The following is a 17,095-nucleotide window of genomic DNA, read 5'->3' as shown; positions in this document are numbered from 1 at the left end:
CAGGGAGGGTGATGGACAGCAAGGAGGGTGATGGACAGCAAGGAGGGTGATGGACAGCAAGGAGGGGGGATGATGGACAGCAAGGAGGGAGATGGACAGCAAGGAGTGGGAGGGCCTAGCCCCATCCCCTGGGCGGTCACTCTCAGACACAGGAGAGGCTTCTTCCTAGAAACGTACTCCTCGGCAGGGAGGAGAAGAGAGGAGCTGTCTGCTCTGTCTCCTGCCCAGCAGGCCACCTCAGTCCCGTCCACCTCCATTGCTGCCACCCAAGCACCGGCATCAGGTGAGGGTGGATAACAGGGCGCCCCCAAGATGCTCGCGCGTGGCAGGCGCTGGGGACAGAAATCTTCCCTTGGGTCTCCCATGCCCCTTCCTCTCTCTCCCGCTCACCCCTCCCTCTTTTTCTCCAACTGCCTGGCCTCCTACCCCGAAGCCCTGAGTCCTGGTCGGAGGCGGTGGGAGGACCTGGTACCAGAGACAGAGGCAGTGTACTGGGGTGGGGCGGGGTGCTGCCCCTTCATGGGGGCCGGGCGCCAGGGGAGCAGGCTTCTTATACATCTATTATCAGTTTCCCATGGTGGGGCAGTGATGCTGGGAGGGAGGGTGGGAGGTGGGAGATTCTCTTTGTCCCCGAGGGCCTGTGACACTGCCCACTGCCGCCCTCCGTCTACACGGTCCAGATCCTCGGTCGCTGTCTGCTTCTGTTCCCAGTTATCCCAAGTCGTCCCATCTGTCTGGCCTGTAGTTTCCTGGAGTGTGTTTCTGTCTGTTTGTCTGTCCGTCTGTCTGATGTCAGCGTCTCAGCTTCTCTGGGAGGAGCCCCCTGGGTGCCTTCGGATGTCCAGTAGTCTGCGTGTCAGTCAGTCTGTCTGTTCTTGGCTTCCTGGGGGGATTCCACCCCCAGATAAGTTTTCTCCTTTCAGACTCCCAACATCCCTGTTCCCAACCTTATCTGTGACCTTCCCAGCCCCTCCCTTCCCTTTGACCAGGCGTCCCCGCCCCCAGAGAGCATAACCAATCCCTCCCCCTACCCTGTCCCCGAGTCACTCGAAGGAGGTGCCCAGGTCAGAGGCCTTGTGTGCTGTGAGAGCACACAGTGGCTGGATCGCCAGGCCCTCAGGGCCATGCTGGGGAGACCCTGGGCTGGGCTCTGAGACAAGCCAGGCCCTCCCACTGCTCAGCCTGGGTTCCCACCAGCTCAGCAGGGCCCCGGCCGAGATGGCCTCCTCTGGGGTTTCCAGGATAAGCCAGGTGGTCTCTACAGGGGGCCCAGTAAGGACTCCACGCCATCAGTCAGAGTTCGGGGTCAGGGTCTTTGGTGTGTGAGTGCAGGGCTGGCCACCTCCCTCCTCTGTACCTGGCCGACAGTGACCCAGGTCAGCAGAGCCTGAGGTGCCACGCCCTCCCTGTCCCCACCCAAGCTGTGGGGCTGAGCGAGAGTCCCCTTCCTGAGCCGCTGGCCTCATCCCCGGCGAGTGGCGGCCCATCACCCCTAGCGCCTCTGGTCAGACGCACAGAGACGAGCTGCTGCAGCCTGAGGAAAACCCTCAGCCCAGGGGAGACCTGGGGGTCCAGGAGAGACCCTTGCCCCTCCCAAAGCCCCGGTCCTCGGGGTGTGTGTGTGGGAGGGGCTAGGACGGCCTTCCCCAGCTACCCAGAGGGCAGCCCTGGGGGATGGGGTCAGGAGAAACTCTGTCTTGGGACAGGGAGCCTGAGGGGAGCAAGGGATGGGCACAGTGGGCCAGGGGACGGGGTGCAGTGGCGTGGTTATGGGGTTGGCGAGGTCTCTGAGGCTGGACCACCCGTGCATCGCCCCGGGCACACAACCCATGCTTCCCCCCCCCCACCCCCGCTGCCACTGATGACAGGGCTTTATTCCGGGCCACTGAATAGGCCAGTAATCACAGCCCTGCTTTCCATCCATGGGCTCTCCTCCCTCTGGGGCTCTCAGTGACGTCAGGAACAATGACCCTGGAGCTGGCCGCTGCGTCCTGCATCTAGAGAAATAGTGGCCCATTTGTCTCCGTGGGTGGCAGTGGGGCCCGAGAGGAGGAAGGCTCACTTCTGTTAGAGTAATGACAGGAGGTGGCGGGGGAGGAGGGGTCAGGAGGGGGCCACTGGGCAGGAAACAGAACCACCCCCAGCCCTGGGGAGGGGGAGGGTCTGGGGGGCACGCTGCGTGTTGGGTCCTTCCGCTAGGATGGAAGAGGCACTAATATTACGGAACATGCCAGGGCCGTGGCACTAAGCACTCAGTACTTTATCTCGCTTCATTCCGTGTGACAGCGCTATGGCCATTTGCAGATAAGGACTGGAGGGTGGAGAGAAGCTTGGGGTCTTGACAGAGGGACCCCTGCCAGCTAGTTTTGGAGCCGGAAGGTCAGCCCAGGCTGAACTCCGACAGGCAGCCGCTTTCCACGGAGCTGCCGCTAGGATTTTCTTTAGGAGCATAGGAGGAATCCTTCCAGCCATTCCATTTGATCCTAAATAACATCTATTTTCTCTGATTATAAGTTATACTGCTAGTTGTTGGAAATGTGGTAAATGCAGAAGTATAAAGAAGAAAATAAAAATGGAAGGCAGTCATATAGAATGAACCACTGTTAATATATTAGTGTGCAACCTGCCAGGGTTTATTTTTCTAGTCTGCGTTTTACATTTTCCCCCCAGGAAAGAAAAAACGATTTTGTTGCCTGCCCTTCCCACGCAGGGCACCGCAGCCAAGGAGAGCCTGCCGCCCTGACCAGTCCCTCCTGGTGCCCCTGCCCCCATCACCTGCCAAACAGCCAGGCCGGGGGCCCGGCTTGGGACCCCTGAGGAGGGGACACCCAGCCAGGAGCGGTGCTGCAGGGAGAGCCCTGCGTCAGCAACCACCGCATCTTGTCTCCCCACAGCGGCCGGAGGCCTGATCAATGGACCAGCCAGAGTTTACTCAGGGATCACAGAGCAATTAAATTCTCAAATCGATACAGTTTAGGCTTCAAACAGCTGGGCTCGGGGGCCACTGAGTCCTTTGCCGGCTGCATTAGTCGCATCCAGGCTCCAAGGCTGCTGGGAACCCTGCCCCACCCCCCGAGGAAGTGGGGAGGGTCATTCTGGGGCTGCAGAACTGCATGCTCTTCCCCAGAGAAGCACAGAAAGGCCTCAGCTTCCCTCGTGGCCCTGGGTGGAGGCAGCGCAGGGGTGGAAGCAGGCCCACACGGCCTGCCCGGACACCAATCTCTGGGGTCCTTGCATCTTCACGTCAGGAGGGCCACGGGCAGCAGAAAGGCCAGGGGGGAGCTGTCCCGTCTCCGAGGAGACCAGAGATTCGTTTCCAGAGGTCTTTGCAGGGGTTGGGGTCCTGCACCCTGAGCCAGGGCTGTGAAGACCCCCAGAGTGCGCTGCCCTGGAGTGGAGCCCAGGAGGGAGCCCTGGGGGTTGAGGACCTCCGTCCATGGTGGGCGCGGCAAACCGCCTTCAGTGCAGAGCAGCGGGCGTGGGGAGGGGCTGCTCCTCCATCTTTGCGCTTTGTGAGCAGATGCGCCCCCTGTCCTCTGAGGGTCCCCGTGTCGTCACAGCAGAGTCCAGCCCGGCGGGCTCCATACCAGAGGGTGACCTCAACGGAGGTGGCAGAGGAATTTGGTCCTGGAGCCAGGGAAGTCTGTCCCCTGTCACTTTACCCCTCCGTGCTCTTTGCCTCACCTGTGTCTTCCCTGCCAGACCCTGGAGACACAGAAGACAAAACAGATGCTGTCTGGGTGGGGATGTCCCCCTAACCCATCGGGCAGCAGGAAAGCTCTGTCCTGAGCTGCTGTCTGCCGTTCTGCTCTGTGGGACGTGGGACTCATGTCTGGAACGATCTCCTGTGTGCCTTTCCTCCCAGGCCTGGCCATCCTCCGAGATGGTCTCTCCCAGGACCCAGGTGGTCACCAGAGGTACTCAGGAAATGCACCTGCCCAGGGGGCGGTGCCTGGGCCGCCATGTGAGCCAGGCCAGGCTGGGCCCGCCTCCAGACAGCCCGCTTCCCGTCAGTCAGCAGCGTGTTTGGAGCAGGTTAGAGAATCCCTCCTCCCTCGGTGTTTCTATTATGTGTCCCTGCACCCACAAAAGGGAAGGAGAATGCTAGCTGTCATGTGCTGAGCGCTTGCTGTGTGCCATAGATATGGGTATTATTCAATTCTCACTGAAAACTCATAAAATGTTGTTATTCCATGTTACACACACGCAAGCTGAGGCTCAGAGGTGATGAATGACTTGTCCACGGGCCGTAAACCCGGAAAATGCCACAGCTGGGACTTGAACCGTGTCTGTTACGGCTTCTATCACTGGAGACAAAAGAAGGGAGGGGTTCGCTGGTGCAGGAAGTGAAGTGTGGCCACCACCCTGCACAGCCCCTCCCGGAGAACCTGGCTCTTGGTCCAGGGACCGAGAAGTCGGGGCCTTTCCCTGCCACCCCACTCCCAGCAGGAGACTCAGGCAGCCTTAGGTAAACACATCAGTACAACTGGACTGAACAGAGAAATGACCAAGAGAATATTTTTAGAGGAGAAAAGCTCTAGGCTTTATTATTTAAAGAAGTAAACATGGGAGTTCCCTGGTGGTTTAGTGGTTAGGATTCTGGGCTCTCACTGCCATGGCCCGGGTTCAGTCCCTGGTCGGGGAACTGAGATCCCACAAAAAAAAAAAAAAGAGAGAGAGAGAGAAATAAACATAACTAAGATAATACTTCCAGAATAACAAAATGAAAGCTATCACAAGGATTGGCGTTCATTAACGCAGAGTGTTGTCCAGTTTGGGTGGAAACAAATTCTCGTTCCATTTGCTGAAAGCTTCTTGCTTGAATCTTTTGGATACTCTCGTTTCATTCCCAGAAAGCGTGGCCTCTCTTCGCAGGCCTAGAGATTCTTCTAACCTCACTGTTTCCTGTGCTGTCTTGTTTTCTCCTCTGAAAGGTCACCTTTACCTGTTCATTTATCTTGTAACCGATAGCACAACTATGAAAATGACATAATTCCAATAAGCATTTCTGATGGATGACAGAAAGAGTTTTAAATGCGTTTCCTCAGACCCCCAATGAGGAAATAGTCTATAGCAGGAGGGATTGCATGAGATCAGGCATTCTTCAAGAATTTACTGCCTTTGAGAGGCATTGGAATGGTTTAAGAAAGGAGATTTTTAGAGATTACTTTTGTGACGATTAAAAAACAAAACAAAACAGGAAAGACAGCTGTTGGTGAAGGAAGACGTGTTTTTCTGTCTGGAGCCAGGAGAAGTGTGGCAGAGCACAGAGAAGGGGTCCACGGACTTGGAACCACAGGCCGTCAAGGCGGCAGAGAACCAGGAAGCCTTGGCCCTTTACTGCCCAGACAGGAGACCCAGGAGAGGAAGTGCCTCACCCCAGGTCTCCCGCTGGTGATGCTGGGGTCACGCGGAACAGGGAGGGCTCAGGCCACCCGACAGCGCTGGTGCTCCCCCCCCCCCCCCACTGCTCTAGGCCTCAGTGGCCTCAGCTATCACATGGGTGGTGGCCGGTCTAATCTCCCCAGACTGATTCTATAGGACGGCAAGGAGCTGCCTTGGCCGGATGAGGCATCCACATCCGGCCAAGGGACCAGGAGCGTTTGCAAAGCAGGATAAAGCAAAGTGCTGTGACCTGAACAGGGGCGCCTGGGCGGAGGCTCGTGGGAGGAAGCAATGGAACCTGAGTCAGAGGAGGGCTGGGAGGGTGGCTGGCCACGGGGTTTCTTTCTCCATTTCACTTACTGTGAAAACACAAAAGGCAGTTTTAAAGGAGACCAGCCTCACCTCACAAGCATGATCCCACTGCCCTCGCATGACCACCTGTCTCGTTTCCATCCCCGTCGCCTCCCCAGGGCACGGCCTGGGAGCTGGACTGGGCCCGCGGCAACGAGGAAGCGTTGGGTGGCAAGCCAGCCTCAGCCTCAGCTCGCTATATGCAGCGTCTGCCAGGTGACAGGCTCCTTCCCACCCTCCACTCCACCAATCCTCCCCACAAACCTTCAAAGTCACGAGGACGAGAATCCCTGCGTCCAGTTTTCAGCCGAGGAAATGCTCAGGGAAGGGCAGCAACTTGCTCAGGTTCTGGAGGTGAAGACAGAGCCCGTACAGACAGAGGAGCGGAGGGGCGCCTCTTTCTTGTCACTGTTTGACGGGCCTCGGGCCCCCTCCTCCCCCCCGCCCCACACAGGCTGGCGGGAACTGGTGTGGGCACCGGGCCCTAAGTCTAGGCTGTAGTCTTGCAGGTTTGGAGAATCAATTAGGCGTCCCTGTGGTTCTTGGATTCCAGGGGGACTGACTCACCAGAAACAAATTCATGAGAGACTGATGTATCACATTAGTATGAATTTAGTAATTCGTAACCAGAAACGATTCTGGTAAACAGGAGACTCTTAATTACTGACCAACGAAGAACTCTACAATACAAGGGAATACAGAGAATTCCCTTTCTTCTCTGAGGGCGGAGAGATGAGCACCAGATTCTGTGGATTCCCTTCTAGGTCGGAAAGGAGGAAGGTGACGAGGTGGGATAGGAGTGCCTGGGCTGGAAGGTGAGCTCAGGAAGCCTTCAAGGAAGCACGAGGATGCAGCGCAGCTGAGAGCATGGACAGAGTAACTCAGATCCAGGTTCAAGTCCTGGCTTGGCCACTTACAAACTCTGTGACCTTGGTGCAATTACTGAAGATTTCGAATCCGCGATTTTCTTATCTGTCCAATGGGGACAACAGTAGCACTTAGCTCTTAGGGTGGTTGGGAGGATTCAACAACATGACGTGTGCAAAGGTGTCTGGTATATAGTAGGCACTCAATAAATGCTAGCTGTTTTAAAGCTGGATTTTTCAAGAGCACAGAGGGAGACATTAGTTAAGATCCAGGAGTCCCAGGAGAAGGGGTCTAGAAACTCAGGTGTGACTGAGAAATACTTAGAAAGAGTGGGCCGACTCCTTCAGGGGATGGGGTCCCAGCAGGAGCCCCTAGTATGGCAAGCAGGAGAGGACCCACTACCCTGCATTTTGCTCAGGGTCGTTGAGCTGTGCCCTTCAGGGAGAGGGTCCAGTCCCTCCTTTGGAGAGCAGGTGATAGGCATGGGGGAGGGGGCTGCTTTCAGACGTTTCTACTCAAGCCTAGCCCGTGACACACAGAGTTGGCTGGAGAGAGAACGAGAGAGAGAGAAGCAGGGTGGGGTGTGGGGGGGTGACTCAAGAACTGAGGGACAAATTTGGGGAAGAGATCAAAGAAGCTAAGAGCCCCGATGAATGACAATCAAGCAGGGCCAACAGTCCTGGAGAGAAGATTTCCTAGACGTCAGGGCAGGGGAGGAAATCATTTAACCCAGCACTGGGCTGTCACAGTGCAGCGAGGATGCGATTAAGGGCAGAGACATTCTATCAGGAACATCTTCTAGCCAGCCGACAGTTTGGCTTCCTCTTAACAGGAGGAGACAGTTTAGCCCCCACAGGGAAAGGTTTATGGCCTGGCACTGACCACTGCCCTGCCTGGGAGGGGGTGGCTCCCCATGCTGGGAGCTCTGGGGCTTCTCCCCAAAGCCATTGTGTCCCGCATTGCTGGCCCTTCCTCCCAAACACTTTTGGAGATGACCCGTGAAACCCACAGGCATGTGCGAAATTGCCTGGCCATTCTGATACTGTGAGCTTGGAGTGGTTTCTACTGAAGCAAGAAAGATTGAAGCTAGACATTAGGAAGGACTTCCAGGAGGAAAGGTGAAGATAAGGAAGGTGACCATAAAGAAAGAGGCAAGGAATCTTGCTCCATAGTAACCTGACAGATGTCTACAGCAATGTCCTACCCTGCTGGTGATTCTGCCATTTCCATCTCTTGTGTCACAAGACTCCTGGTTTTCGGCAAGCACACACCTGACTGCCACAGGCACCTGTAGGCCATCAGAGGCCTTTTCCCCGATGTGGGGTGGAATGGGAGGAGGTGGGAGGATAGCCTTCCCTGAAAATGGCTCAGGACCAAGGAAATGTAGGAAACATCTCTGCTGGGTGAGGTAGGGCTGGTTTGGGTGGACCCGGAGGAGGGAAATGGAGAGACGTGGTCTCATGCCCCGCCTCTGGGATGGGCTGTCCGCACATGGTTTGTGTGGGCCACCATCACAGGGCTGTTGGAGGGATCCAAGAAGGACCAGATGAGGTCTTTGCTCTCCAGGGAGAGCACAGCAGCCCAGAAGCCAGGGAAGCACAACAGGCCCAGATTAGGGGAGGAAACCTGCATTTACCGAGCATCAAATAGGTACCAGAGGCTTTATGGTCATTGTTTTATTAACTCTCCCAGCAACATAGGTATCCCCACCTTACACAGGACGAAACGAGCTCAGCGGAGTTAAGGAACTAGCCCAGCTCCACACAGCTAGTGAGAGGTGGGATTTTAACCACAGCCGTCTGTCTGGTTCTTTAATTTTTTAATATAAATTAATTATTAAAAATTAAATTATTATCACAAATTTATTTATTTATTTTTGGCTGCGTTGGGTCTTCGTTGCTGTGCACGGGCTTTCTCTAGTTGCATCGAGCTGGGGCTACTCTTAATTGCGGCGTGCGGGCTTCTCATTGTGGTGGCTTCTCTTGTTGTGGAGCATGGGCTGTAGGCGTGCGGGCTTCAATAGTTGCAGCACGTGGGATCAGTAGTTGTGGCTCACAGGCTCAGTAGTTGTGGCGCACGGGCTTGGTTGCTCCGTGGCATGTGGGATCTTCCCAGGCCAGGGCTCGAACCCGTGTCCCCCGCAGTGGCAGGCGGATTTGTAACCACTGCACCACCAGGGAAGCCGGTGCTTTTGCTTTTTATCTTATTTGACAAAATAACATGTTGTAAATCCTGAAAAGGAAAACGATGGTTGCTACTTATAGAGGGCTTAGAGCATCTCATATACATTACTACTGCGATCCTTTCCTAGAGAGGAAAGTAAGGCCCAAGGAGGTTAGGAGACTTGCCCAAGGCCACACGCAGGTGCATGGCAGAGCCTGGCTGCCTGGCGCCAGGTCTGCGTTTGTAACTTCTACCGTGCTGTGCTGAGCTATGAGTTGGCTGACACCGCCTCGTGTGCTCCCTCCTCTCAGGGACCCCAAAGGCATTCACACCCTTGACCTGGCTGCCAGCGGCTCACAGGCTGATGCTTCTCCCAAGTCCACCTCTGCCAGCCTCACCTGGCATTTCCATGGGCTATTTCTGCATGGCTCCGGATGGTCCCCATGGTGCCTTTGGAAATCGTTACCCATCTGGCCACACGGGGCCAGAAGCAGGGCTCCTTAGGGAGCAAGTCCATTTTCTCACTCGAAAGCCCTCCTTGCTGCAGGAACGGGCACAGCCTGGCTGCGTCAGAGCCCTGCCATCTTTCCAGTCCGACCTGGAGCTGGGGGCTGGGGGCCGTCCCCTGGGAGGGCCTCCTGCCCCTTCCTGGGCTCTGCTAGACCCTGAGAGCTCCCGAGCCGCCCACGCCAGCACGAGGCGCACTTGGCAGTGCCCCTGCCCAGCAGCCAACGCTGCTTATGCAACATGACGAGGAGGAGATTCGCCCCTAAGGAGAAGCTGGGGATGATAAACACAAATCCAGGGCAGGCATTCCTCCGAGGAGAGAAGGAGGAACCCACGGGTATGGACGGGCTGTTCCTTGCGCTGGGTGCAAGCGAAGGTTTTTCTCTGAACCTCGCGTGCACGTTATTCGTATTTGCATGTATCAGTTGGTTCATAATAAAAGGAAAACATGGGCTAGAAGCCAGAGCTCACTAGGCTGTAACCATTCAGTGCAGCTGTGAGGTGACCGTGGGGTGTGTCAGGGACAGATTACAGGCCATACTTCTGCAGCTTCAGTCTCAGGGTGGGTGAGATGGGAATGTGGGCAGACACGGGAGGTAAGAAAGCCCGAGGTGTATTCAGGGGCTCAGAGGGGCATGCGCTTCGGAGCTGTGTGCGGTGTGTCAGGCAGCGAGCGGGGCGGGCGTCCTTAGAGCCTGATTTTGCTTCCAGATCCACGTCTACTGGGAGGAAAACAAACACTCAAAAATATTAGGCTTCCAGGGGCAATAAGATGGCGTTAGTCCGTGTGGCCCAGCTTGTGAGTCTGTGAGGGAGGCGTCCTGAGGAAGCTTCTAGGTGAGGCCTCCCTGGTGCTGGCGTCCCGCCGAGGAGTGGGCTCCGCAGGGGCTGTTTCCACGTTGGACTCTGGGGCCCCACCGTGACTGGGCCTGGGTCTGAGGAGGGCACAGGCCCGGAGAAGGAGTGTGACGCCTTCAACAAGAACCCCCCCCCCCCCCCAGACAAAGCAACCCAGCCAGCACCTTCTGGAGCAGCTGCGCAGTCAAAGCCTGGAGCCTCCAAGGAGCCGCCGGGACAGACAATAACTCACTCTCTCGGGGCCTTGGGATGTGTCACAGCCAATGAAGGCAGGGTGGCCTCCGCAAGTGGACAGCAGGGAAGACACGGCTGCCCTCCTCCGGGCGTTCTACTGTGAACTGTGGCGTCCAGCTTGGATGACGCGGGGTCAGGGAGGCGGCGAGGATTCTGCTGTGGCCCCGCGTGTGGTGTGAACAGGAAGGTGCGGGGCGGCCGGCATTTCCTAGCCTGTGCTTGGGATCGGCAGCGAGTGAATTTGTTCCTTACGCTGGCCCTCTGCTCACTGCAGCCTCTCCCCAGTGCCATCTGGGACACCCAAGGACACTTGACTCCCCTTGCTTGGCCTTTATTCTGACCACCTGAGATCACTTTATCGACTCAGGAGAGGGAGAGACAGGAGTGTTTTAGTAAAGGCTGAAAAATCTTGAGATGTGAGGATTTTTGTTAGATTTTGTCTGGAAAATGCCTAGTTTCTTTGTCCCAGAAGAGCTTTAAGAAAGGCTGGCAGAGACCGAGATAATCTAGTGCAATTGGTCAGACCCTCTGGGGGAATCTTCTAGCCCAAGGAGTCCTCCAGCCTTCAAAACACTCCTGGCTGGGTCTCCGGTAATTGCTGCTCTGGCCTTTGCAGGGAGGGGAAAGCGGCCCTGCCTCCCCGCCCATCACCCCCACCTACCAGCCGCAGGGGCTGGGCCTCCAGGCTCCTCCTCGTGCCTTTCTTTGCCTTCATGCCAGGACCTGGGGGCCCCCTCCCCTGAAGTCTTCCCCTCCCCAGGCATAGCACCCCCCTCCCTGGCCCTCACAGGCTCTGCAGTAGCTCCTGTCCCCTCAGCTCCTGGCACTGGGCAGGGTCTGCCTGGGAGCCCGGGGAGGACACCACTGCTGGGACCAGCTCCCTGGCAGGGGCTGCACAGCTGCCCTTCCTTCTCCCTCATCCTTCCTAGGGATGTATGTTCCACGGTGGCCAGCACACCAGCCTAGGAGGTCACTTCGTCTTCCTCACTCTCTTGGAAAGGAGATATTCACACCCCCATTTTGCAAATGAGAAAACTGAGGTGCAGGAAAGTGAAGTGTTTCGCTCGAAATCACCTGACTAGTGAGTCGTTGGACCAGGGGCCCCCTCCACTCAAGCTCTCTTACCCGTGAGCGAGGATCCGTCGGTTTTGAGGGAACAGTGACCGGTGTCTGAAAGCCCTGTGGTGTGTGGAGCCCTCATGTTTCCTCTGTATGACCAGAGCTGCCTGCAGTGCTTGGTGCAGCCCTCAGCATATGGACAAAATCCATGATCATCCCTCCAGGAGAGCGTTTTCAGCCCGATCCGCGGAGTCTGTAAAGCCTCTGAAAGTGGAGGTAAAGCTTGGCGTGTATGAAATCACGTGCATTTTCTGGGAAGAGAGTCCAGAGTCTTTATCAAAGACATCCGGAGCCCAGAAAGGCTTTGCAGGTCTGGGGGCAGGGAGACCAGGGTAATCCTGGCTGACAAGGAAAAGGAAGGAAAAAGAAAAGCTGGGTTTCCATCGCTGACTGGTGCCTCTGGGAAGGAGATTCTGAGTTCAGGGTGCTGGATGCTTGCTGGAGGGTGCTTGGGATCAACACCCATGGAAGGGAGGGCAGGAACATGGCATGGGGCAGAGAGAGAAGTCAACCCGTGTTGCAGGTCCACCAGAAGCCTCGGCTAATCCCACGGGGGCTCTGGAGGGAGAGTGACCTATCCAACCCATGTTGGGTCATATGGCTGAGCCTTTATGTCCCCTCTTTGTCAGCTGTTGGATGCAGATAGCCCTGGGGAGGATTTGACTTTGGCCCAGTAGCTCACTGCAGTTCCTGAAGGAACTGGGGTGGGGGGCAGCTGACAGATGAAGGCCATCTTCAACAGCACCTCCAGAGCTGGGCAAGCAGTCCTTGAAGCAGGGTCTGGGTGGTACATCACCAAGCTCACCGCAGTATCTCTGCCCTTGGGAAAGTATAAAAGATCAAACTCCATCCATCCATCCATTCCTCCCTGCCTCCCTCCACCCATCCACCCATCCATCCACCCATTCACCCATCCATTCCTCCCTCCCTCCCTCCATCCATCCACCCATCCATTCATCCATCCACCCATCCATTCCTCCCTGCCTCCCTCCACCCATCCACCCATCCATTCCTCCCTCCCTCCCTCCATCCATCCACCCATCCACCGATCCATTCCTCCCTGCCTCCCTCCACCCATCCACCCATCCATCCACCCATCCACCCATCCATTCCCCCCTCCCTCCCTCCATCCATCCACCCATCCACCCACCCATCCCTCCATCCATTTAACATTTATTAAACATGACTTAAAAGCCAGCCCACTGTGATAAGCACCTGTGACAAAAAGGTGTACATAGCACCGTCTGGCGGAAGACAGACACATATCAATGAATAATTAGGGCACAAAGTGGTCATTGCTAAAACAGAGGCAAGTGCCAAGAATTACTGGAGCATATTGTGGGGTGGACTCTTCCTGGGGCAATGAGTGAGTCCTGAAAGAGTTGACAAGGCAGAGAAAGAATGGATGGAAGGGTTAAGGGCATGAGGCCTTTCAGGCGGGAGGAAATCACGGGAGAGGCATGGTGGTCTGAGGGTGTGTGGCAGATTTGGGGAGAGTTTCAGCGTGGACAGAGTGGCTAGGTCACTCCTGGAGATGAGGCTGGAAGAGGAGATTGGGGTGAGATCATGAAGGCTCTGGAGTACCACACGGACATGAGTGGAACAACGAAGTGTATCCAGCATTACTGGAAAGTCACTGCTGGGTTTTGAGCAAAGGATTGACGTTAATACATCGCATTTTAGGAAGTCAACTCTGATAGCAGAGATGATAGGCTGGGTGGTCACTGGAACCTCAGGGGCGTCCTATATGTGCCAGGACCAGGCTTGCTCAGTGGGTACCTGGAATCCCACTACGCACAAGCCAGTGTCCCACATGAGTGGCCCTCCCCTAATGATGCTGAGTCTCAACACAGATCATTCTGGCCCTGTGTGCATGTAGTATCCTCGAGAAACTGCTTGTTCCCCCAAGTTCTCAAAGACTTTCATTTCCTGTACTCACGCCCTGTGTTCTCGTGCGTGGCATAACCTCCGTGGATGGCCTAGGCCCCTGTACGTGTATCAGCCTAATGTCATGTGGGTGCAACCAAAGCCTTCTAAGAACCTCTCATTCTGATGCCACCCACATTCTACTTTTCCCTTCTCAAATGGGTGCCCCAACCCAGGCAAGACTCTTGTGACTAGCATCTCCCATATGTCAGCAGTGACCTTAAGTTGCCCCAGGCTAGTGGACTACCATTCAAGGAATCTGTTTCTGCAGCTGGATATGAAGCCCAGGACAGCTAAGTTCATCAGGATTCCTCTCCAGAAGCTCAAGCAAGGGGCTTAAAAGAAGCTCTGCTTGTCACAGAGTGAACCCATTCACATGATTCCTGTCCACGCGCCAGGCTGCCTGAAATTGGACCCACCAGGGATGCCGGCTTTATGATGTGAGGTCAGCCTGGCAAATTCTGGAAACTTAAGGGACACAGCCTGTGTCTTGGGAGGAGTGATGCTCTGGGCGCTGGAACAATGGACTTCCAGTTCCGTAAGAGACTGTGGATTGAGAGATGGTCCTTCCAGCTATGACAGCCTGGGCTGAAGATTTGAGCTTCTGTCCCTGTGCCCAAAGCACAAATCCACACAGCCAGCACTGGACAAACGTCCACCTAGGGCGTGCCCCACACCGTGGTGGGTCCCACCAGGGGGTGAATACACACAGGTTCCTCAGAGGCCATGGATCCCATGACTTGGTAACTCCCAAGACCAAGGCCCTTCACTGTGTTCTTTCTCCAGTGGGTGGAGAACAGTGGTGGGAGCCAGTCCATCTTCACTCCTCTCCCTAAAGGCCCTGGGAGTTAGTCGGGGGTCTGGGAAAGGCCACGAGGAATGAGGAAAAACCCTATTATTTCAATTTTGTGAAGGTTGACAGGAAGGCTAAATATTGAGAACCTCTTCCACTTAGGAATGCTCCGTGCTATTTTTCTGGGCATTCTTGTGGGACTCCGTGCTATGGGGTTTCAGCTCAGAACACAGCCACCATTGCTATGAACTACCGTGTGCCAGGCAGTGTACTGGGGCTGTGCCAGCTGTATTTATTCCTCACAGCAACTTTGTAAAGGCATTACAAGGATGCCTGTTTTGCAGATGAAGAAATAGAGCCACAAGGAGATTATGGAATTTGCCCAAGGTCACATCATAGGTCGCAGAAGCAGGATTCTCACCCAGGTCTGCCTTCCGTAATCTTTGTCCTCCACTGACAAGCCTAAACCTTGCCATACTGATGACAGTAGTCTTGGGTTTCCATCACCACCTCCCACCACACAAGTCTGTGCAGTATTAGAAGGAAGGACAAGGATGGGGTCCCCTTTCCAAAACTTTTCATCATATACCTGGGGGGGGGTACAGTCTCTCAGGTCCTTGTGCACATAGGTGGGCAAAGACAGAGTTGGTTCCACCAGCCAGAGAGCCTAGAACCTTGGGGCTGGTGGGCCTTGGTGGTCTGGCCTTGGCACTGGAATCCAAGCTCCCAGAACGTCCAAGCTGGAGGGTCCCTGGAGATGAGTAAGCTCCTGTGAGGTGGCAGGTAAAGACACTGACTCGGGAGGACACGAGCTACCCGAAGCCACAGAGCTAGTTAGAACGCTGTGTGTGTGAGTGTGTGTGTGTGTGTGTGTGTGAGTGTGCGTGCACATGCACATCCTGGAGATGACAGTGGGGGCCTCCTATCTCCCAGACCCTACGGATGAGTTCAGGTGAGAAGGCCTTGGAGCCTTCGTCCATATCCAGAGTGGTGGCCCACGAAAAAGGTTATTTTAAAAATGTGTTTTGTTTTAACATAAGTAGTGTCTTTGGGACCAGGTGACCCCAAGAAGTGTCAACAGGAGAGTGGCGGATGAGACACAAAAGAGAAGGAAGCCAATGTAGGTTCATTAATGATCAGGTCACTGCTTTGGGCAACTGGGGTTCAATCCCATGGGGCACTTCTGGGAGATGGTGTGAAATGTGTCTCAGGGCTGTCCTGCCCAAGAGACAAGGAAGCTGGGGTATTTGTCTACCAGCCTCCACTATCATTGGTTGAGTACTGCTACTGGGGGGCATCAACTCCTTAGAACCTCTTGCCAAGCATCCTCCAGCAGCATAAAGAGAGCAAAGGGCTATTTTAAAAGGTGTCTGGTCTCTAAAGACTCTTGAAAACCTTTTAGGGTTAAGAAGCCTTGGGCATCAGTACCAAGGACAGTGCAGAGAAGAGATGGGTGAGACCCAATGCTGTCCCCAGGAGGCAAGCTGTGCTGGGGGTGGGACAGGGCTACTTCCATGGGCCCTGCGGGAAGAATGGCCATGTCCTATCACAAGAGGAGCTGAAGTTAGATCTTAAAAAGAACTTCCTGGTGATACTAGTGAAAAAGCCACGTACTTAGAGCCCATCCAACTATACAGCTTGATTGATGGCCACAGAAAAAATGACCAAGCAAAGAAGCATGCAGTGGCAAGGAGTTTGAGGCTCCTTGTCACTAGGGCTGGCCAATGAGCTCTTCTTTATCTGTGTTTGCGGGGGTGCAGGGCAGTGCTGGGGGGACAGATGAAGTTGAATGAAGAGAGGATTCTTCACTCCACCCTTGCTTATTCTAGCACCAGGAGGCTCCAAAGTTTGGGTGGAAACAAGAGCTTGAAAAGGTCCCTTCTCTGGCACGATTTGGGACATCTTACATGGGACAAAGCCGTGGAAGAAATAAGCCCTAAGGTTGACTGGCCCTCAACCAGAGCCAGCCCACCTCCCTGGGCCCCCACTCCTCATATGCGAAAAAGGGAGATGGGAAGGATGAACTAGATAACCTTAGAGACTCTGTCCACTGCTGAGGCCATGCCAGTAGCCTTGGGTTCTCTTCAATTCATCCTTCAACAAGTGTTTACTGAGCCTTCGTTGTTTGCTCAGCACTAACTGGGGAGAAGGGATTCGCATAGAATACAAGCGCCGGGCTCTGGTGGGGGCGGGGAAGGGAGATGGGGGAAATAAGAGTTAAGGTTTACGGAGCATTTAGTCTGTGCCGGGCACTGTGCTAAACACCTCACATACGCTGACTCCCTTACGCCTTGCATGACCCCGGAGGGCAGGTACTAGTGCCTCCTCTATACTGATGAAGAAACCAGGGGTCAGGGAAAAAGCCGCTTGACCAAAGCCACACTGTAGTGGGGCTGCACTGGAGCCCACACCGTGAGCCGAGATGCTTCTCCTCTGTGAAGGAGGCGGTGACTCTCTGGTGTTCTAGCAGATGGAGCCTGAAAGCTGGAAACATCGGAAAGGCTTCATGCAGGAGATGGCTCAGCACTGGGCCTTGGGGACGGGCAGAATTCAGAGGCTGGCCGGGGAGGGGAGCAACCTGAGTGTAGCAGCCCCCCGGGCAGCCAGTGTCGTCTTAGAGGAGGCGGGTGGGCAGCAGCTATGGCCAGCCTGCTGGTGGCTCCACAGGAAGAGAGTAGGGGCTGGGGAAGAACAGATACTTCATAACCCAAGCCAGGATTATAAGCATCACTCCTCCCCCAGCCGCTCTGGGCAGTCTACAGAGGGAGCTGGCTCAGCGAGGATCGGCTTCCTCCCAGCTACTTAAGCCACAGGCCAGAAAGCCAGGCCATTGGTAATTACGGTAGTTAACACACATAGAGCAGGGACCAGGGGCCAGGCCATTGGTAATTA

General features: G+C 55.3%; 1 protein-coding gene across 1 annotated transcript in view; it reads left to right on the top strand.

Moving 5' to 3' along the window:
- The window catches only part of IQSEC3 (IQ motif and Sec7 domain 3), a 97,590-nt gene that overhangs the window by 31,230 nt on the left and 49,265 nt on the right, over positions 1–17,095 (top strand). The gene's annotated exons all lie outside the window — the stretch shown is intronic.

The sequence above is a fragment of the Monodon monoceros genome, unplaced genomic scaffold (assembly GCF_005190385.1).
Source record: "Monodon monoceros isolate NGI ecotype Baffin Bay Population unplaced genomic scaffold, NGI_Narwhal_1 Super_Scaffold_6, whole genome shotgun sequence".
Classification (NCBI taxonomy): domain Eukaryota; kingdom Metazoa; phylum Chordata; class Mammalia; order Artiodactyla; family Monodontidae; genus Monodon; species Monodon monoceros.
Note: the sequence above shows the minus strand (reverse complement) of the source record. Positions and strands in the feature narration are given on the sequence as shown.